This window comes from Triticum aestivum, chromosome 6A, assembly GCF_018294505.1.
Source record: "Triticum aestivum cultivar Chinese Spring chromosome 6A, IWGSC CS RefSeq v2.1, whole genome shotgun sequence".
NCBI classification, from domain to species: domain Eukaryota; kingdom Viridiplantae; phylum Streptophyta; class Magnoliopsida; order Poales; family Poaceae; genus Triticum; species Triticum aestivum.
This window is the reverse complement of record NC_057809.1, coordinates 482,820,443-482,827,475: the sequence shown is the minus strand read 5'-3', so window position 1 is coordinate 482,827,475 and position 7,033 is coordinate 482,820,443.

Genomic DNA, 7,033 nt, shown 5'->3' with positions numbered 1-7,033 from the left:
TCATGTTCACACTTTCATGCGGGAGGCCATGTGGAGCAAATAAAGAAAACGATTCCCACTTGCACTCATGTTCACACTTGCATGCGCTGCACAAACCATTCATGTTCACACTTGCATGCGGTTGAGGAAGATAAACGGAAGCATCCTAATGCGCCCCGATTAATAGGATAGTTAAGGAGCTGCGCCCTATTTCAGTGGGATTGTGAAAAAATCCAGTTTTCGAGATGCGCCCAACAAACTGTGATGGATGGAGTATTCTATTTACATGAATAAAACCTTCCATGGTCATACACCCAAGGTGAATGGTTTATTGAATCTCGATTGTAGTAATACACATATTCATAATATTGATGCCAAAAGATGCAAAGTTGATAATGATAGTGCAACATACTAGTGGTACTGCCGTTTAGGTCATATTGGTGTAAAGCGCATGCGGATGGACTTTTGGAATCACTTGATTATGGATCATTTGATGCTTGCGAACCATGCCTCATGGGCAAGATGACTAAAACTCCATTTTCTGGAACAGTGGAGCGAACCACTGACTTATTGGAAATAATACATACCGATGTATGCGATCTGATGAGTGTTGAGGCTCGTGGCGGGTATCGTTATTTTCAGACCTTCACAGATGATTTAAGAAGATATGGGTATATCTACTTAATGAAAAACAAGTCTGAAACATTTGAAAAGTTCAAAGAAATTCAGAGTGAAGTTAAGAATCATCGTAACAAGAAAATAAAGTTTCTACGATCTGATCGCGGAGGCAAATACTTGAGTTACGAGTTGGGCCTTCATTTAAAAACAATGTGGAATAAGTTTCACAACTCATGCCACTTGGAACACCACGGAGTAATGGTGTGTCCGAACGTCGTAATCGTACTTTATTAGATATGGTGCGATCTATTATGTCTCTTACCGATTTTCCACTGTCATTTTGGGGTTATGCATTAGAGACAACCGCATTTACATTAAATAGGGCACCATCTAAAAATCCGTTGAGACAATACCGTATGAACTGTGGTTTAGCAATAAACCTAAACTGTCATTTATTAAAGTTTGGAGTTGCGATGCTTATGTGAAAAAGTTTCAGCCTGATAAGCTCAAACCCAAATTGAAGAAGTGTGTCTTCATAGGTTACCCAAAAGAAACTATTGGGTACACCTTCTATCACATATCCGAAGGCAAGATCTTTGTTGCTAAGAGTGCATCCTGTCTAGAGAAGGAGTTTCTCTCAAAAGAAGTGAGTGGGAGGAAAGTAGAACTAGATAAGGTAATTGTACCTTCTCTCGAATTGGGAAGTAGCTCATCACTGAAACCAGTTCTAGTGATGCCTGCACCAATTAGTGAGGAAGTTAATGATGATGATCATGAAACTTCAGATCAAGTTACTACCGAACCTCGTAGGTCAACCAGAGTAGGATCCGCACCAGAGTGGTACGATAATCCTATTCTGGAAGTCATGTTACTAGACCATGATGAACCTACGAACTATGAGGAAGGGATGATGAGCCCATATTCCGACAGATGGCTTGAGGCCATGAAATCTGAGATAGAATCCATGTATGAGAATAAAGTGTGGACTTTGGTGGACTTGCTCGATGATCGGCAAGCCATTGAGAATAAATGGATCTTCAAGAGGAAGACGGACATTGATAGTAGTGTTACTATCAACAAAGCTCTACTTGTTGAAAATGGTTTTTGACAAATTCAATATGTTGACTACTGTCGGTGTCAAAACCGGCGGATCTTGGGTAGGGGGTCCCGAACTGTGCGTCTAAGGCGGATGGTAACAGGAGGCAGGTGACACGATGTTTTACCCAGGTTTGGGCCCTCTTGATGGAGGTAAAACCCTACGTCCTGCTTGGTTATTCTTGATAATATGAGTAGTACAAGAGTTGATCTATCACGAGATCAGAGAGGCTAAACCCTAGAAGCTAGCCTATGGTATGATTGTATGTTGTCCTACGGAATAAAACCCTCCGGTTTATATAGGCACCGGAGGAGGCTAGGGTTACACAAGGTCGGTTACAAAAGAGGAGGTATGCATATCCGTATTGCCTAGCTTGCCTTCCACGCCAAGTAGAGTCCCATCCGGACACGGGACGAAGTCTTCAATCTCGTATCTTCATAGTCCAACAGTCCGGCCAAAGGATATAGTCCTGCTGTTCGGAGACCCCCTAATCCAGGACTCCCTCAGTAGCCCCTGAACCAGGCTTCAATGATGATGAGTCCAGTGTGCAGTGTTGCCTTCGGCATTGCAAGGCGGGTTCCTCCTCCGAATACACCACAGAAGAGTTTGAATACAAGGATAGTGTCTGACCCTGCAAAATAAGTTCCACATACCACCACAGAGAGAATAATATTTCCACAAATCTAATCTGCTGACACGTTTTGGCAGCATGACATCATGCCATGGCCCTGTAATTATTCGAACCATTTTTCTTTAACCAGCCCCGCACATAACGCGAGGCGGTTTCTTGATACATCTTGTCAAAGCAGAGATCGTGTTCCCCATATTACGGGATTCTCATCAATACAAGCGTGGCTAACCCAACCGTGCCTATTGGTATGACTCCTAGATCTTAGGTAAGTCTCGAACAACCATGAGGAGGACGCCTAATACTCATCCCCTTTATAAAGGGACATGGCTTTTTCTTTTTTCCCTCCCGCGCTCAATCGAATCCTTCCCCCGCCTCGAGTTCTAACACCCAAAGCCCAGGTCAGGCGCTTCGGACCTTCAATCATGTCCGGATCCAGCCTTCAAGGCCGGTGGATGCCTTCCTTCGTCTCGGAGGAGGACATCAAGAAGTTGAGGGAGGAAAGATATCTGACCACCGAAATTTCGCATAGGCTGCCCGCCCAAGGGCAGGTCATCCCTACTCCCGAACCCAACGAGAGTGTTGTGTTCGTTTCCCACTTCCTCTGAGGACTAGGCCTCGCTCTGGATCCCTTTGTTAGGGGTCTTATGTTCTATTACGGGCTAGATTTTCACAATCTGGCCCCGGATTCCCTTCTTCACATCTCGTCATTTGTTGTCGTTTGTGAGGCCTTCCTCCGCATTACCCCTCACTTCGGCCTGTGGCTCAAGACCATCGATGTGAAGCCGAAGATGGTCGAGGGCAGTACGCAGCATGCAGAGGTGCTCTAATAAGCAAAATTGCTGATGCTCCATGGTCAAAGAGTTCCTTTCCAGAGGTGCCCGGATTGTGGCAACGGGAGTGGTTTTACGTCACAGCTCCCTGAAGTGCCAAGTGGGTAGCTGCCCCCACCTTTCGCTCGGGCGCTCCACCACAACTGATGTCATGGATCAGCAGGGGGCTGAGCTGGGGTCCATCCAAGGACGTGCCAGTATTGCAGAGCCGTATCCGAGATCTCTTCGAGGGAGATTTCAGTCTGGTTATGGTAATGCAAGTTATGCTGGTCCGTCGAGTCCATCCTTGCAAACGCCGGCCCCTCCGCATGTGGGAATTCAACCCGGAAGGACCACGCACTATTCAGAATTTCCTCGGCATGACACACAAGGAGATGTACAAATCATTCTTCGGACCCTAAATAGAGTGTCCAGACACTACCGAGGACGTGGGCCTGAGCTGCAACCGCCCTGCTGCCCAAGTAAGTAATCCCATGGCCGAACACACTGTCCTTTTATTTATCATGACATCATTCTGAAGAATCGCTCTTTGACTAGGACTGGATAACAAAGGCAAAGATGATCCGGTGTTTGGCCCCCCTTCCTGAAGGCTTGGACAACCCAGTGCAGGAAAAGATGCTCGAGCCAGCACCTTGTCTGGTGCCCTCAAAGGAAGATGAAGTGGGTAATAAAGAGGGCGAAAGTGGGCCTCCATCACTACCAATTCAAATCAAGGGAATGAGCGCCTCCGCGAGGGAGGATAACCAAGGGGAAGAATCTAACATTCTCTCTCCCCGGGGAAGGAAGAGGACTACCTCTGAAGATCCGGAAACTAAGGTTTCCAAACGGGAGAAGAAATCTCCGCCAGAGGGTCCTGCCTCGGAGGGTATTCTTGCCGCACAATGTCCACGCGGGGATCAGCCCTCTATCGAGCTATAAGTAATCAAGAAGTACTTAATAGTGAAGATATCCTACCTTACTTCCGAAGACAATAACTGATGCTTGTAAATTGTAGTCCGGATCGCAACCCTTCTCGACAGAGTTCATCTTTGGGGGATCTTCTTCCGGAGATGATGGAGAGCGAAATGCCTCCCCCGGACTCCCCATCTCAAGAAGCGGGAAACCTTGAAGTGTCGTTGCGAAGGGTATCTCCGGATCCAATATCACTAGAGGATAATCCTTTGGCTGCCCGGCGTCCCCAGTATCCGGCTCCTGAGGAGAGCGACAGCAAGGGTCCGTACTGTGTGCGGTCGAACGCGCTAAAGGATCTTTTGGGGAAAGTTGTCGTCTCGAAAGCGCATCGTATGCTAATGGGTACGGTAATTGAAAGGATTTCATCCGCCGAAAGCGGTTTGCACGAAGCTTTTATGAGTCTGCTGAAAGGCTTCGAGGTACGTAAAATGATGTACATTTTTGATAGTACCGCACATTTTTAGATGTGCCCCATGTAGATAGTAGCCCCTGAGACTCTGGTTGTCGTTGAAAACGGCGGCAAACAGAGGATCATAGTCCCAGGTAATAACCAGACCGCCTGTATGCGCAGGTGGTTGAAGCTCCGGTGGCTAGCCGGACTGATGGGTTTGCCGAACTAATGCGGCAACTAGATGCGACAGATGCCGACATCGTGCTTGTTAACAAGCGGCTTGACGAGGCACAAGGTAGGTGATTTTTCTGGTGAATGTCACATAGTAAGAGTAGCATGATGCTAGTATCTTTAATATGTTGTGACTGCAGATGGAGCTGCCACCGTGGAGACCCTTCGGGCGGAGCTTGCCCGAGCCAAGGAGCAAGCAAGGAGTAGTAATGCGGCCACTTTAAAGGCGGCCGAAGAGTTAAGGGCCGAACAGGCCGCACATTGCGGGAGCAAAGAAAAAATTGCCAAGATGGTCGTGGAGTTAAAAGATGTTGCTGACCGTTACCGGCTTCTTGAAGAAGAAAACCGGGTGAAGACGACGGACCTGGAGAAGGCCCGCGTGACTGCCAAGGAAGCCCGCTCCAAAATTAGAGCGACGAAGGAGGAGCTGAATCAAGCTGCGGATATCGTTTCTGGGAAGCCCTTCTTAATGCGGACGAAGTTCGGAGATCCGAAAAATGCTCCTCTGGACCAGCTATGGAGTTCTGCGGATGAGTACATGGATTTGGCTGCGAGTGTTGCGGATGCGACCGAGTACTTCAAGGATCAGAAAGGTCCTAAAGTGGAGATGTTGTTTTGGTCACAGTTTCACGCTCCAGTCTGGCCGCTGTTGCTGAATGAGCGATTGACCGGTTGGGCCGATCTCCATAAATTATCTGGACTGGCCATGAGGTCCGTTGTGGATCATTTGTGGCCATGAGGGCCAAGGCCGAATAGCTACTTTAGCTTAGTGCAACAATTCCTTGGCGATGTGCCGCGCATCAATGCTATAAAGAGGTCGGCATGCATAGAAGGCTCGCGGATGGCCCTTGCCCGTGTCAAAACATACCGGGCGGAGATGGATGCCACCACTGTTGCGGCACAGGGTTCGGCCATAGGCCGAGTGGCTGCCGAGCACTACTTTGAAGAAGTCCTTGAAGGCGCTTGTTCGATAGAGTCTCAGTGCTCGAAGAATATTATGTTTGAGTGACATGTATTCCCATTGTAAAAACAATGTTTTATTGAGTTTGTCAAGGCTGTATTTATACTTTTGCCCGAAAGTACTATGATGCCTCCTGTGCGGCCGTTTATGTATATATGTATATAACCTGAAAGATGGCAGTCGTCGGCTTCAGCCCCCACGCATATAATGCGGGGGTGTTCGCAGAAGACGCATGTTCACACTTGATCCAACGTCTTGGTCCATTAAGGAGGTGATAGCGCAGCGAACTAGGCAACCGGACTATAATGCTTTAACACTTTCACTTAGCCAGAGGAGTTTGACAGTGGGGCTACTATATAGCCCCTGGTGGCTCCGCGCTCATCCGAATTCGGGGCGCGTACATGCCTGGCCGGGAAACGGCCCTTCATTAAGGCGGAGGAATCCCGAAGATTTTGCTAGGTCATCGAGTGGTTGACAGTCTCACGCTATATCATGACAATCAGTTTTCGGCTTTCTCTACTGAGGTGCTCGTCCGGATGAACCAGGGCACAATCGCAGTAGTTCTCCTGGTGCCGCCTTAGCCAATAGAGCGGAACATAAGGCAGCAAAACACAGGAGCCAGGCAAACCCAATATTTGACCAAAGACATGATTCGGAGCTGATGCATATAAGGCCGAACTCGCGACGCGGAACACGTCCGTATGGTATTCAGTCTTTATGATGTAAACTGGTCCTAAATAGTGCCCTTTGTAATAATCCCCTGGTGTCCAGGTATGTGCAATATTCTGACGTGGCCACATGCCAAGACATCAGCATCCTTCTCAATTGTACTGAGAATCCGGGGGATGTGTATCAACAAGAGATAGTAAAAAAGGTTTACGCAGGGTCTTAATCTAAAAAGAATCCTTGGAACGGGTCCCTGCTGCACGTCTGCGCCTGTGTCTCCGTTGTGCCGTATCCTGGACGGGTGTAGCACGATGATCATCTGTAAAAGAGAGGAACTTAGTTGAAAAGTTGTCGTGCAAAAAGGTAGGTTATACTAAATAAACCATGTATAGTTCAAGATGAGTAAAGTTGAGCCTAATTGCCACTTGTTTGCGCGCGTTGAGCCCCTTGTATTGTAATAGGGGTATAGCCATCAAACCTGTATCAATTACATATAGCTGCGCCGGACTCGTCTAACTGCGTCCGTGGTCTTAACGACCTATCAGATGCTTTAGTTGGTGAGGCCGTTTAGTGTGCGGCTGCCACGGCAGCCGCACGGTCTTCCGCGTGCAAGGAACGCTCAATATTTCCATTTACTGTAACGATGCTGCGTGGACCGGGCATCTTAAGCATGAGAGAG